At 45.1% G+C, this 16,210-nt stretch overlaps 1 pseudogene; it reads left to right on the forward strand.

The window, feature by feature from the left end:
* Positions 1-13,740: 13,740 nt before the first annotated feature.
* Positions 13,741-16,210, forward strand: part of LOC103287803 (mitochondrial fission regulator 2-like) — a 41,677-nt pseudogene continuing 39,207 nt past the window's right edge.

Raw genomic sequence — 16,210 nt, forward strand, 5'->3', positions numbered from 1 at the left:
GTAAAGGGCATATTCAGTGGGTGAGTATCCATCCCAGTCATCATAAACCCAGTCCCATTGGCCTACTTACAAAGCATATCAACTGCTTCATCAGGTGTGTTCCACTTGGCATTCACTGGGGGACAGTTCCCCTCTCAGAATAAACAGACAATACAGTAGCTTATATCCAGTCCAACAGGCTGACTGTTCCCTCAGGAGTAACCTTCTGTGTGCCTGGATCACATACAACCATCTGTGGTTGTTCTGTAGTGACCTGTGGGTCCTGCACCAACCCAAATGTGCTCTTCATTCTGCAGCATTCAAAACCAAAGACACAGCTCTCCAATTGGTCACCCTCACCATCTATTTCTTCAGGAAGCTGGTGATACTGATCCACATAATGAGCCAGTTCCTTCATACTGTATCCCCTGGTTTCAGTTGTTCCTTGGTTTTGCCCTCCCCTACATTAAATACCTTCTTGGTGACGAAAGGTGTTACAGGTACTTTCTGTTGCTTTGAGGCTAATGTTGCTTTAGCAAGCTCAGATCACCCCAAATCTAAGTGTGTGGTTCAGCATCAAAGCCCGACCCAGCACTTTATTTTACTTTCATTTTGGCTGTTACAGATAAGTAAACAGAATCATATATTTAGCATGCTTCTTATTTTTCATTTCCTTACATAGCCCTTGAGCCAAATTCTAGGAAGCTCGGTTTACTACCATTTGTAAGTTCTGTTGGTAAGTTTTACCTTTAGTGACTGATTACAGCACAGCTGCAGTTTCATACTGTGGGTGACTAGGTGGCCACCAGGGTTTAAAGGCTTCTTCACCTCCACCTGAGAGAGGCCATGTGGCAAAACAGCTGCAATCAATAAAAGCTACAGGAAGTGTTTAGAAGAAAAAAGATCACTGACCAACCCCCCACCCTTCACCCCACCCCCCGATTTTATGGCTTTAAAAGTGGCAGAGCCCTCGCTGGTTTGGCTCAGTGGATGGAGTGTTGGCCTGAGGACCAAAGGGTCCCAGGTTCAATTCCGGTCGAGGGCACATGCCTGGGTTGCGGGCCCGGCCCAATGTGCAGAAGGTGGCCAATCAATGATTCCCTCTCGTCATTGATGTTTCTGTATCTCTCTTCCTCTCCCTTCCTCTCTGAAATCAATAAAAATATTTTTTTAAAGTGGCAGAGATCAGCTGAATCCAACATGCAACTAATTACACCTAACAGTAACCCCACCCTCATTACAGGCTCATTGTAATACATCAGCATGCTAAACAAAACACTCTGCACCACCAACTGGAAACGGAAAGCCTAGATAAGGACACAAAATGGCAAACAGAGCTTCTCTAGGAAGTCTCCACCCCTTTCCTGGGAAGATCCTGAATATTTCTTCCTCTCACTGAATACCATACCCCCTGATAAAATGAACCTCAATAAAGGAAGCAAATTTTGCTACAGGGTGGGGGGATGCTCTGTTTGTGGAGTAGCCCATTCTCTGTCTCACTGCTTCACTAATACACTCACACTTTAAACTCTTTGCCGGCTCACTTTTGAATTCTTTCCTGTGTGAAGCCAAGAACCCACAGTGGGTCATGGACCTTTGTGTTCCCAGACCCTCTTGGAGTGCCTTTATCCTTTCTCTTAAAAAATCACATGTTTCTGTGATCCAGGGCTTTCAAGCAAATCCCACTTCACTGACACCCACTGAATTGATGTTCTGAGACCCAAATCCCAGTGGGAATCTTCCCACACCAACAAACAATTCTGGAATACCAGCAGGGCATCCAAGAATTCAACTCACTTTTGACACTAGCGACCCAGAGATAGCATCAGATTCCAGGGGAAACTGCCCCTAACCCCCACTCCCCACCCCTACGCCACCTTACCCCCCACCCAAACCCTACCCCACACACACACACTTCAGATGCTAACTGCAAGTGCGGATATTCTTCTGTGCCTCTAAGCAACTGGCTATAAATTAGAGGTTCCCACAACCCTCTCCTTGGGTTCTATTAATTAGCTAGAGTGGCTCACAGAACTCAGAGAAACATATTACTTATTGTAAAAAGAATAACTCAGGAATAGCCAGATGGAAGAGATGTATAGGGCAAGTATGGGGAAAGGGTATAGAGCTTCCATGCCCTCTCCAGGCACACTAATGTGCGTCTCCACATGTTCACCAACCTGGAAGCTCACCTAACCTCATACTCTTGGGTTTCCACAGAGGCTTTATTCCATAGTCATGAATGACTAAGCCATTGATCATTGGCAATTGATTTAACCTCCAGCCCCCATCTCTTCCCCACCCCACCCCCAGCTGGGGGAGAGGACTAAAAGTTCCAACCCTCTAATCAAGTGATTGGTTCTTCTGACAACCAGCACCCATCCTTGGGTAGGACCCCAAAGTCACCTCATTAGCATAACAAAAGGCACCTTTACCACTCTCAACACTTAGGAAATTCCAAGGGTTTGGGGAGCAATGAGCCAGGAACTTTGAATGAATGAATGAATGAATGAATACACTTACGTGGATGTCCATTATTAAAATATCTTATAAATCACAATATCACCGGGGTCTTATAGAAAATATATTAGAGGTAGAAATAGGTGACACCAAGAATAGAAAGACAACAGCAGCCTCAGTCTGTGGCCAGAAATTGAAATTGGCAACATCTTCCAAACTGAAACTTTCTGAGACAGCTCAGACAGCTGTGTTGATCCCAGACTGCAAAGGGAATTCACGAGCAGGAACTCTGAGTGAGATGTGGAGGCCTTGCTGCCTGCCCTGGGCCCTCAAGGTGCCATCCTCTTCAGTGGCCTCCAGGCCCACGAGGCAACAGAGCCTACCAACTACATGCCAAATTGATAAAGAAAACACCAGTGCCTCATACGCTTGAGTAAACTCTGTAATTTACTAACATTAGCAAGCAGGACAAAAGGGGAAGAAGCTCACATTTCCCAAAAACAAGTGCTTCAATTTCCCTGTCTTGTTAATACCTATTGACAAAACCTATAGAAAATGTTATAAGTTTATTTGAGCCAAATTTTTCAGAACATGACCAGAAGCAAGATCTCAATGGTCTGAGGAAATGCTCCAGAGAATGAGTGTTTTGTCATTCCTTTTGTGTGTTTCGAATCAAAGGAGAAAATGTAAGGAAGGTCCATGAAATCCATTGAAAACAGATAAAAGAGGTGGGAGAAAAGCAAAGGAGGGAAATCTCCAGGATTGTATGAAAAGCAAAAAGTAGAAACACACACTTGTTTTACATTGGTGGGTACAGGATAATTAATAATTAACATTTACAACACCTGGCCATGGTCCGAGGGGAACAAGACAGCAGCGAGGTGTTCTGTGGTCTTGTGCTCTGCTGCGTGTGGTTGTGCCTTTGAGGGTCTAGAAGAGAAACTGCTCTGACATTTCAAAGGTGTGTTATCCTAGGTGCATAGGAACAGTGGACAGGGCTCACTTAAGGGGAAGACTGACCTTTGCTAAGGAAGCTGTAGGCCTGGGACATGACTGCCTGGTGTGACCTGCCCAATTAGGTATTTATGATCAGACCAACCTGTGTGGTTACTTCCAGTCACTGAGCTTGTCAGGCCTGCCATGTGTCCTCCCCTGAGCTTGTCAATTTTATTTCATACCCCCCTTTTCCTATAAAAGGCCAGATGGTAAACGTTAGGCTTTCCAACAGGCAGCCTCCACCCCAACTACTTATCTCTGCTGCTGTAGCGAGAGAGGAGCCATGGGACGAGGGGGCTGTGTTCCAACAAGACTATTTTTGGACACTAAAATTTGAATTTCGTATAATTTTTACATGTCAGAAAATACTATTCTTCTTTTGATTTTTTTCTACCATTGAAAAGTGTCAAAGTCATTGTCATTGAATGTACACTTTTAAATGGTTAATGGTTCATTTTATGTTATGTGAACTTCAACTCAATAAAAACAATCTTTTTAAGCCAATTGGCTTGTGTGCTATACAAAAACCAAGGCAAGCCAGATTTGGCCCACAGGCTGGTGCTTGTCAACCCTGCCTTAAAGATACAAGCATTATCATAGATGCACTTATGTGGATGTCCATTATTAAAATAAAATGTATTATTTTATTGAGGGTCCTCTAAACCAGCTATGTGAGATAGCATTTCTTCAGAGATGGAGGAACCCAGGTACACATACATTCATTAATCTTCCCAAGATTAGGTGTGACAGCCATGACAACAGCAGGATTTGAATCCTAGGTCTTTCTATGTACTTTTCCGATTAGAAAATCATAAAAGCTAACATAGGCTGAGCATCCAACATGTGCCAGATGCTGTGCTAAGAATGCTGGACCAGTGCTACTCAACCAGAGGCCCTTCAGCCCCACCAGATACTTGGCAATGTCTGGAGACATTGTGGGCCAGGAATGCAAACATCCTGCAAGGTGCAGGGCAGCCCCCCATGGGATTGCCCAGCCTAAAATGTCCACTGTACCGAGGATAGAAACCCTATTCTAGATGGGTCATCTCATTTGATCTTCACGACTAAGAGGTAACCATCATTATGATTTCCCATTTAACAGACAAGGAAACCGACACTTGAAGTTGAACAACATACCCAATGTCACCAGAAAACTGGATTCAAACCCAGCTCAGGGCCTGCTCAGTGGTAGATACCTGGTAAATGAATGAATGAATGAATGAGTGAGTGAATAAATGAATGTGATAGATCCTCCCTTCCCCCAACTGATGGATGGAGAATGACGTAAACTCCACCTGCAGCACAGACATTCCTGAGCAACTAACCAGGAACCTTATATGGACTGTACATTGAACCACCAATCAGCACCTGCCAAATACCCTAAGCCCCCGATTCCTAAGTCCCTAATTATGTGCCTTATATGAAACCACCAATCAGCGTGTGCCAAGTACCCTAAGCCCCATCCCTTCCCTTTCCTCCCCTCAAAAGGCGCCTTCACCCTGCACATGTGCTCTCTCTTCCTTTTCAAGGTAGCCCGGCAGGGGTCTTCTCCTCTAATAAAGCCTGTGTCCTGGTCTACAGTCCTCTGTCTCATCTTTCAGAATGTACAAACACATACACAGATGATTCCAGAAACTCTGCCTTTATTACCACTGGAACTTTTCAGTTCTCTCTCTCTCTCTCTCTCTCTCTCTCTCTCTCTCTCTCTATCTATATATATATATATATATATATATATATATATATATATATATATATATACTAGAGGCCCAGTGCATGATAATTCATGCACTGGAGGGGGGGGTCCCTCAGCCTGCCCCCTCTCACAGTCCAGGAGCCCTCAGGGGCAGGAGGCAACCCGGCAATCAGGGGAAGGCGACACCCCCATTACACCTCTGCTGCTGCCACTGCCGGCAGCACACACCTCGGCCGGCCCTGGTTACCTGTACCTCGGGCCGGCCCTGGGTGGTTGGGGGACTGAGGGGACTGGTAGACTCTGGAAGCAGCCGTGCCGCGCACCTGCCACCCCAGTGAGGCTGATAGGACTGGGCACCACCATCTTGTGGCTGTGGGCGCCGCCCTCTTTGTGAGGGTGTGACTGTCAATTAGCATAGTCCCTCTTTATTAGATAGGATATATATATCAATCTTCACATAATATTGGAGAGAACTATTTTTAAATGTTATTATACACATTTCTGCTCCTTAAACATTGAGCTGAATAATTAAACTCAAACATTTACTTAGTGCTTTCTAACCCACAGAGGGCTTTCTGAATCGTCTCCACAGGAACTCTGTAGCAGGTGCTCTGCTATTACTATCCACCTTGCCCTCACTTGGGGCTCTGAGAGGAATGGTGACCTGCTAAAGGTCACAGGGCCAGGAAGTGGGGGGATAGGAGCTGGCCCACAGGCCTCCTGAGTTATTCTCCCTCTTCCTACTCAGTCTGCTACTGCCTCCCATTAGTGAGCCTTCCCTTGAGTGTCCAGGGTCTCTTATGCCTGGGGCTACTGGTCATTCACTGTATGCAGAATCCAGTGTGGTCCCCGCCCCCGCTCCAGGTACCGAAGGAGCCCAAACCCAATCCTTGGGAGGAAGTGACATTTTAGGCATCTTAAAAGAAGTAGATGTTTTTCTGGTAGAGAAGGCAAAGGAGGAGGGCTCAGGCAAAGGGACCAGCATATAGAGAGGGACAGAGACTTGGAAAAGTATGAGCATTTAGGAAACTTCTCGAGATCCTTTCTACTGGAGAACACCCAGGTGGGACACAGGTAGGAGTGATAGGGAAGGAGACTGAGCAGGGAGGCCAGGTTGAATACAGGCTTGAGAAACTAAGGAATCCCTGCTCTAAAGTAGTCCCTATGTATTTGCAGTTAATTTCCCCCTATTTGGATAATATTAAGTATTCAGCTGCGAGAAAGGGGGATCTTTCAACAGGCTAAAAGAAACCCACACCTTGACAATTCACTCCACTATCTGATGAGTGCTAAATTAATTTCTACATTAACGCATTAAGTAGAGATAAGACACAGAAACACGAATTATAAAAGACACATCAGGCTCTTATTAAATTTCCAAAGAATACAGTGTGTGCGTTAGTCTGAAGCCCAGAAACCTAATGCCAGAGAGATTTGCAGGGAGCAGCTGTACAGAGATGGATTACCCAGAGAAATAGATTTGGCTCCGGAGCTGATGTTTTCTTTTCCACTGTGAATGGAACAAGATAAGACACATTTCTTACAAAATGGAACCATTTCTGGCTCGCTTTCCCCCTGGTTCCCAGCCCCCACCCCATGTACTGCCAGGTACAGAGGGTGGCTCTCAGCACAAACCTTGTGGGCCTCTCAGATGGACTGAGCAATGCTTGAGGATGAATTGTGCAAATCCAGGAGAAAATGCCAGTCCCCAACGCTCTCAGGCTTGGCTCCACGCTCTGTCAGTTCAGCCTCAGATGATGAATTTCCCATGTGGAAGGCACCCAGGCACCATCGCCACCGGGCCTAATTCTAATGCATTTTTAACCTTCCCCCTTTTAACCAGCCGCCAAGGAGAAAGGATCTACTTGAAAAAAATTCCCTGGACAGGCTCACAGAAAGCCAGAAGGATATGCGCCAGTTCTTTGAAAGGCTCCAGGACTGGGAGTAGAGTTGTTAGAAGTACCCACGTGATTCAGGCCCCCTTGGCTGTGGCTGATGCCAGCTGTGGCACCTTGGGACAACGTGTGGACTGCCTGGTCCTCTCTATGCTCCTGGAGAGTCCGAGGCACATAGCACGTAAGCTGTTCTGTTTTGGAAAGAGCAAAAGCAAGGACAAGGATTTGGTCTGCTATGACCTTGCTGTCTGACCTTGAGCAGGTCATTGAACCCTTCATTTTCCTCCCAGGTTCAATGAAGAGGTTGAGCTGCCTGATCTCTAATGTCCCTGTGAATGGTAATATCTTATTATTCCTAGTATTTTGTTAATTAACAGAACCTTATGCTTTCAAATTATGGTGGACACAGATGAGCCTCTCAGATGACTCTTCAATGAAGACTCGGCTACTGGGAGTGTCAGTGGGAAGAACTGCCTCAGGCTGCAGGGAGCTGCCTTGCCAGGGTCCCAGCCCATCCTGGGGCAGCGTGCACTGTTAGATGTGAGTGAAAGGGCCTGGCTCTCTCACCCTTGCTGACACTAGGCCCAAGGACATTCTAGCTCCAGAGCTGTCCATGCAGTTGGTCAAGGCTTTCATTGGACCTCAGTTTCTCCCTCTGCCCAATTGTACTTCAGCCCCTTCCCTGCCAAGACATTGCTCCCAGAGCTCTTCCTTAGCAAGCAGCCTGCATGCTAACCCCCTTCTCAGAGTCAGCTCCCTAGGAACCCCACCAGCTATGCCCATTTCCATAGACTCATACAAGTCAAACCTCTGACTACACCTATCCACCACCCCTCCCTCATTTTTTTTTTTATTTAAAAAATATTTTTATTGGTTTTAGAGAGGAAGGGAAAGAGAGAGAGAGATAAACATCAATGATGAGAGAGAATCATTGATCAGCTGCTTCCTGCAGCCCAACACTCGGGACCAGCCCGAAACCCGGCCATATGCCCTGACTGCGAATTGAACTGTGACCTCCTGGTTAATAGGTTGACGCTCAACCACTAAGTCACAATGGCTGGGCCTCCCTCATTTTTCAAATGAGAAAATAAAGGCTTAGAGAAAGACTTACCAAGCTCACTCTGTCAGCAGAACTAGGGCTAAACCTTAAGTTTCCTAAGCCTCGGCCACATTTTCTTTCCACCACACCTCAGTGCCTTCCCTAACTTTTCTCATTTTCCTTGCCTGGAGGAGAGACATAGAGGCAGAGAGATAAATCGATTCATCCATCCATCTCCACTGCAAGGGAGAATAATAAGCAAATGCATGAATTCATGAGTTATTCACTGCCTCTACCTTCAATAAATAAACCATGGGTTTTCGTTCAGGGAGTTTTTTAACCTCCTTGTGAAGCCGGATCATACAACAAACTCTGGATTAGGAACCAGAAAATGAGTTTTAGTCTCAGCTCCTTAGTTTTGCATTTCAAATATGCTGCCTTTGATATTAGGTCCTTTCAGATTCCAAGACTGATCACTGATGTGGAGGTAGGGGGTAAAGGGGTTGGGAGGAGGTTTATCTTGTTGTGAAATTATGGTCTGTGATGATGGTTACATAAAATGTCATTATGGGGAGTGGGAGGAAGCTGGGTGAAGGGCACACAGAAACTTTTTGTATTATTTTTTGCAATTTCTTGTAGTTAAAATGATTTTAAAAGAAAAAGTTTAAAAATACTAATAACCAGAAGATAGTTTCATTTATTCTAACAGGAACAGATGGCTTGAGGTGGGTGGAGGGGAAGGAACGGGCAGGCTACAGAACATGCTAGAATACTGAAGTGAAGCCTAGTGTATTCTAGATGCCACTCAGGGAGGTGGAGGCTGAAGGAGACTGCTGCACCAGGCGTGTATTTTTAAAACATGTCCTTCATGACTAAAGCGCCCAGGCTCTGGCCATCTCTAAGCCAAAGCCTTGAAGAGCACCCGCCCTCCTGCTCGGGCTACACCTCCCCAGTGAGGCTCACCTGTCTCCAAATCTCTCATGTCTGGTCTGCCCACCTCCCTCCCTGACAGGGGAAGAAGCGGAGGCCCTGAGAGGTAAACAGCTCGTGCAGGTCGCCCAAAGCGGGGCTGGTTTAATATCATGAAAGCACACAATTTCAAGAGATAAACAGACACCTGGCCCGTGGTCTGTAGAGAGCCCTGTCCTGTTTCAGGAGCCCAGAGTTGGAGGAGCAGAAGCCGCATGCAGGCAGGACCCCATCCTGTACAATGATGCCCATAAGCCCCAGCCGGGAGCCCAGACAAGCAGGGGTGCCAGGCAGCTGTCCGGTGGTCTCCTGGGAGAGGATCCTGACAGGAGGAGCTGTCCACAAACCTCTCAGCAATTTAGCATTCTCAATTTTGAAACTAAACTGCATCCCAGGGCACCGCCAGCTCTAAATGAAATGTCACTGAGAGAAAAGAACCAATCAACTGGAGGGAGCCGCGGCCTCCTAGCACAGCGGCCTGCGGTGAAAGGCCCACTTCTCCACGTTCTAATTTTCTCCCAAGAAAAGTGAAGGTTTTTGGAGTTACAAGATGCAAACACTAATGCTGATGATTCGAAATGTATGTTTTAGTGATGTTCAATGTCCAGCAAAATCACGATGACCCCTATTTCATGTCTTCAAGTCCAAAGTCACAAGGAGAACTTCTGAGGTTTTATTCACTCATATTTTGAAGGCATATAGATTTTTAACTACTTTTTTGATGTTGTTAATCCTCACTGAGGCTATGTTTTCCATGGATTTTAAGAGAGGAGGGGGTGAGAGAGAGAGAGAGAGAGAGAGAGAGAGAGAGATGGAACACTTACCTCCTGCATGTACACAGACAGGGGTGGCCAGGGCATAGTTGTAATTACTTTTTATTGAAGTATACAATCAAATATATAAAACTAATTAATTTTATATATACCTAGTAACCACCACTCTGACCAAGGCAGAGAACATTTCAAGTGCCCCAGAAGATTTCTAGAGTGCACAAATATTTCAGTAGCACTTAAATATTATGCAGATTGACGGCTCCAGCTCCCCTGCCTGGTGGCCAGCTGCTCCCAGGCCTGGGAGAGACGCTGAGGTAGATAACAGAGATGGGAGGGAAGATTTACCCTAAAGGCAGCCGTGAGACATCCAGGCACACTATTCCAGAGCCTTCCACCAACTGCCTCCTCAAAGCAGGCCCATGCCCTTGAAAAAACTTTCTTGGCAAAGCAAAGAAGGTTTAAAGGAAAGGGAAAGGGAATGAGAGCTGGAGGAGATGCCCATGAACGTGAGGTCTAAGGAAAACCCTCACTTGGGGAATGGAGAAAGGCAATCTGAGCGGTTTGACTTATCAATTTGGTTTTCAATAAAGAATAATAATGCTTAACCCAGCCAGTGTGGCTCAGTGGTTGAATATCGACCTATGAACCAGGAGGTCAAGGTTCAATTCCCAGTCAGGGCACATGCCCAGGTTGTGGGTTCAATCCCCATGAAGGGCTTTCAGGAGGCAGCCAATCCATCAATAATTCTTTCTCACCAATGATGTTTCTATCTCTCTCCCTCTCCCTTCCTCTCTGAAATGGATAAAAAAATATTTAAAAAAGAATAATAATGCTTATAACATTGTTTAATAGCACTGAGTGGTAAAACATTGGTCTTAAGGCTGAAAAATAGATGCTCCTGGCACTTTTAAATGGATGATGTTTGCAGAGAGCTGCCTTTTCTTCTCCATTGTTAAATCAGGCGCCAAGTATCAGCTTTCATCCCGTTTTCCCATTGGGACATTCCTTCTGCTCTAAAGTCAGGATTTCATAACACACAAACAGGCTGGCAACCCGGGATTTCGGATTTGACTTCACCAACCTTCTTCATTCCAGACATATTTAAAAACCCTTCCTATTTAAGTCTTCTGCCCATGTTTCCTCTCTGAGGGGCATGACTGCATTCTCTTCAAATTAGAAACTGTATCTTCCAAAATTCAATTTCTAGTTCTGAAAGGGGGTTCAAGAAGCACAGCCTCTGTTCCTTCCCACGGTCTCGCCCAGGGCCTGCTCAGCTGATAAACTGAGCAGAGCCGTGTTGAGGACAATTTTAAATAAGACACATGGCCTGGATCGAGGCCTTTAGAATCAGATGGGGTTAGGGCCCCAGGTGCTGACCTTCAGCCAATGGAGGAGAAAGATAATGAATAGAAGGCATCATTTCTCAGAGGCTCCAACTCGACCTTTGTAAGCTCTGAGCCTGTTTAGCTCTCCTTGCGCTCTAGCATCAGTGGGAATTTTGAGACAAGACCAAATCCCTGTGAACTCAGAACTCTCTTTTTCTTCCCCTACAGTTGGGGTTTGATTCATCTGCGTTCAGCAAAGTTGGCAGACTGCGTGTAAGTGCCAAAAAGCCAGCTGAGTTCACAGTGAAGTCCAGCCCCCGCTGTGGAGCGGGCGGGCTTTGGTTGTACCTTACAACATCTATCCACCGTGAGCTGATACGTGGAGAAGAATCTGGTTTTTTGCTTCAGGAAGGAGTATTGTTTTGTGAACAGATGTCTGGGGAGAGAAATCCCACCTCAATCTGAAGGTTTACTTTTTTCCTCCACCTTTTATAATCCCCTCCTTACAGTGTTTTCTGATTATAATATGTAAATATCACAAATTCTTTGTAAATACAGTGGAACCTTGTTCCTCGATCTTAATTCATTCCGGAAGGCTGTTCAAAAACCGAATTGTTTGTTCCCATTAGAAATAATGTAAATTGAATTAACCCATTCCAGACCCCCAAATGTTCCCTGTTTCAACCTTTCCTATATACAGTGCATGTCTATTGTACTGTTTAATCTATAAATAAACACTTTAAAAACAAAAAGGACATGAAATGTAAATGAAAATCTAACAAAAAGGAAAGAAAATGTATAGTATAAATGAAACTTTAACAATAATTATAATTATTCACAGCATAATATCCTGAGATTTTAACAGTGGTGAACTGACTCATATTTGCGCATTCTCTCCTTTGTCACCCAAGAGATGTGTGACTGATCATACAGGTGTGAGCATGGAAGGCCAAGTGGGATCCAGCAGGCATTCCACACAGGGGCATAGGAAATACTAAGTGAGACTAAGTGGTGGAACTGAGGGGAGATGCTGTCAGGTTACACTTGACTGAAGCTTGTAGCTGCAGCAAAGTTTGGCATAAAAAGTGGACTGCAGCACAGGCAACAAAAGAAAAAACAGACAACGGAGAGTACATCAAAATTTAAAGCTTTCATGCATCAAAAGACACAATCAACAGACTGAAATGAGAGATAATATTTACAAACCATATATCTGATAAGGGGTTAATACCCAGAATGTATATAGAACTGCAACTCAACCACAAAGAAACAAACAACTGGATGTAACAATGGGCAAAGGACTAGAATAGACATTTCCCAAGAAGATACACAAATAGCCTATAAGCCCATGAAAAGATGCTCAACACCGGGAATTATTATGGAAATGCAAATCAAACTCACAATTAGATGCCATCTCAAACCCATTACAATAGCTACACTAAAAAAAAAGAAAACAACTCCAGAAAATAACATGTGTTGGCAAGGATGTGGAGAAATTGAAACAAGTGCAGTGTGAATGGGAACAAAATGGTGTGGTCCCTGTGGAAAACAGGTTCCTGGAAAAATTAAAAAGAGAATTACCATGTGACACCAGGTCTGTGTTATTGAAAGCAGAATCTCAAAGAGATATTTGTACACCATGTTCACAGCAGCATTGTTCTCTATAGCAAAAAGGTGGTAGCAACCTAAGTGTTCATCAGTGGATGAGCAGAGACAAAATACGGTATACACACACAATGGAATATTATTCACCCTTAAACCGAAAGACATCCTGTCACATGCTACACTATGGATGAGATGTTATGCTAAGTGAAATAGCCAGTCACAAAGGCAAAATCCTGTACAATTCTATGTCTGTAATGTACCTAGAGTAGTCATATTTATAGACAGACAGTGAAATGGTGGTTGCCAGGCACTGGGGGAGGAGGGATATGGAGTGATTGTTGATAGGTATGGAGTTTTAGTTGTGAAGATGAAAAGAGTTCTAGAGATTAATGGTGTTGATGGTTTCACAGAAGATGCATATACTTAATGCCACTAACTGTACAATAAAAAATGGGCAGGATGCTAAATTTTATGTTATCTATATTTAACCAAATTTAAAATTTTTAAATAATTTTTTAAAGATGGACTGAAAAGGTGTGAGGTGGGGCACAGTGGTGTCTGATAGCTTTATAACAAGTAACTTATGCCCTGCCATTTGATGTCTTAACGCTAACAGAATCCTATAAGACCATATTATACAACCCCTTTATAGGTATACATATGCCAAAGTCTATATGAGCTTACATTGTTGTGAAAAAGTAGTCAAATTTCATATACCTTTCTATCTCTTTTATTTACAGCCCAAATTCCTCCAAACCATCTGCAACAGTCCTAATTCATTCTTTCCAATATCATTTCACAGTATGGCTATATCGCAATTTTTCAGCCAATTTCTTCTTTTGATGGGAAGTCAGTTTATTTCCAGTTGTCCAATACTTACACACATCGGAAACACACATTCTTATGCATAATTTTGATGGCCTCGTGTTGAGCTCTTGTGGAGAAAGGGGTTCAGGCTGGAAATCCCAGGACTTCGTGAGAATAGATACAGGGCTTTGATGCTATGAAGCTAGAGCTCACCATAGACTACCCGGCAGCCTTGTCACCTGAGGACACAGCAGCCCCCGAGTCCAAGGAATGCTGTGCCAAGCAGAGCAGATTCTCACAGAGAGCTCGTTCACACCAGCATGGAGGCAGGAAGGACATGAGCCGACACGTTCCTGAGCACGTTCCTGAGGTGCACCTGGAGCTCCCAGAAATCTCTGGGGGAGACTGTGCCCCAGCTTTGAGTTTCCACAGTCACCCCATGATCCTTTGTATCATCAGGTGGTTGCAGCTTGGGGACATCTAATTGGACAGGGAAGGCTCCCACATTCCTTTTCAAGGTAACCATAATGCACATTTTTGCTCTGAAAAATTCAAGGGATTTTGGACTCTTGAAATCAACACAGGGTATCTACATTTTGCAGAGAAAGCTAGAGAATTGCTTAAGCAGCTTTATTTTTCTTCAACAGTTTGAGTAAAATAAATCTGGACGCAGGGGATATAAATGGCAAGTGTCAGAATGATAAAAGATTCCACAGAGCGTGTGATATGAAAAGAGAGAAATGTGGAGCCGTTCTCCATTTCCCCTCCCTCTCATTGACTCTTCACTCTCCGCTTTATTGTCATCCATTAAAATTAAATTCTCCATGAGGCACTTCCAATGGAGGAGCTATGTCCAGGTGACCCTGCCCGGGGACCCACTCCACCCAAGTACATCAACCGCTTGGACTTACTCTTAAGCTCACAATATACTGAAGTAGCCAGTAGAAGAATGGTTAAGTGCTCACTCTGGGAACCCTCTCTGGTTCCTGCTAAGTCGTTTACATAAAAATTTCCATGGGCCAGTGTGCCGTTTCCACCTACTGCTACTCTTCTTGTGCATTCAGACATAACCACGACATTTTAGATATCTTTAAAACTCAGAGGATGGAGAAAAAGACAAGGCAGAGCGAGAGAGAGAAAAAGAATTAATTTCTGAAAGGCCACAGATGTCCAGCTCCACTTTCTGCTCTGCTATCTTTGCTGCCTCCTCCTTCAGCGTGAAGCTTGCCTGGGTTCCCCGGGGCCTGTGATATGTACAGGACAAAGGTCAGTCTCTCCTGCCAGGGTTGCAGGCCCAGCCCCATGCTCACCCTCCAATTTGATTTCCTGCCGATCCCACCCCCAAATACAAACTTGCCTTGGCCATCCTCCAAGTCTCCTCTCCCTACTTCCCACCATGAGCATTTCCTGTGTCTGGGTGGCCCACTTGCTGCTCCCCTTGTGATGTCCTCTCTGTGCCAATCAAGTCTCTCCTTTCAGGATCCAACTCGAGTCCCACCTCCTCCAAAAATGCTTCTAAGAATATAAACTCCCCCCGGAGAGAAACTTTTTGGTGGATGTTATTCAATCACGTATCCCCACGTATCTGACGTAGTAGCTGCTAAATAAATATTTGCTAAATGAGTGAAAAGCTAAGTCTATCTTACCACCTGCCAAGTGTGAGGACATCTGTCACTCACAGTCCCCGCACCTACACCCTATGTTGAACATCGCCTCACCTGGCCGGGCAGCTGTTGCACGTATTGTAGACAGAAGGATTGTGGAGGGCAGGGCTCTCATCCAACTCACCTTTCCTGAGAGCGTACACGTCGTTCAGTTATGCTGTTGGCCGTGTACTGTACTTGTAAGTTATGCAGCATCAACATTGTAATAAATATATGTTAATTTTCATCTTCTACCGCCCTTGGGGCAGGGTTAGTTAGTTTGAAATCTCTAATCAAGCATCCACGCACCATGAGCCTTCAATCAACGTTACATTCCATCAACACAGGAGGGTTTCCCAAGAGCTTAGGGGATGAAAAAGTGTTTTCATCACTGAAATGTAGTGTTCAGGTGTGCATTGCCTGCAGATGTTGCTCAGGCACTGCCACTGTCTGAACGGAGCACCAGCATCTCCCTTGGAGGTACAGCAGCTTCCTACTCTGTTCCCTGAAGCCCGCTCGTGCGCAGTTTTCAAGGAGACTGCCCGCTCCAGCCAGTCCTCACTCCTAATGGTGTTTCTCAAGCAGGCAGCTGGCTGTGGTCCCCTCACTCTCCCAAGCCTCAGTGGGGCTCTGCACAGAGCACCGCAGTGAGGAGTTTCAGGGCCACTGCGGACCCATCCCCACTCACCTCCCCGGCCTCATCTTCAGCATCCACCCCACCACACGCACGTGCACAACGCTGTTTCATCCCCCACACTTAGCTCACACTGTCGGTGAACCGAGTTTGGGGAGCCAGACAAATGCCATTTCCCACTTTACCTGCTGACTGGGAAATGGTGACTCATCAAGGACCCTCTGCAAGGCACTTACTTCATCCACGAAGCAGAAGTAATTCTGTCACTGCTAGTTCCTCCCTGCAGTGAATCCATTGAGGATTCTATCATTTTTATTTCTTAGAGTCGGAATAGAAGGTGACTAGAAAAAGAGAGCCATTAAGTCCAGGGAAACAGCTAAGGACTAACT

The sequence above is a fragment of the Eptesicus fuscus genome, chromosome 11, assembly GCF_027574615.1.
Source record: "Eptesicus fuscus isolate TK198812 chromosome 11, DD_ASM_mEF_20220401, whole genome shotgun sequence".
NCBI lineage: Eukaryota > Metazoa > Chordata > Mammalia > Chiroptera > Vespertilionidae > Eptesicus > Eptesicus fuscus.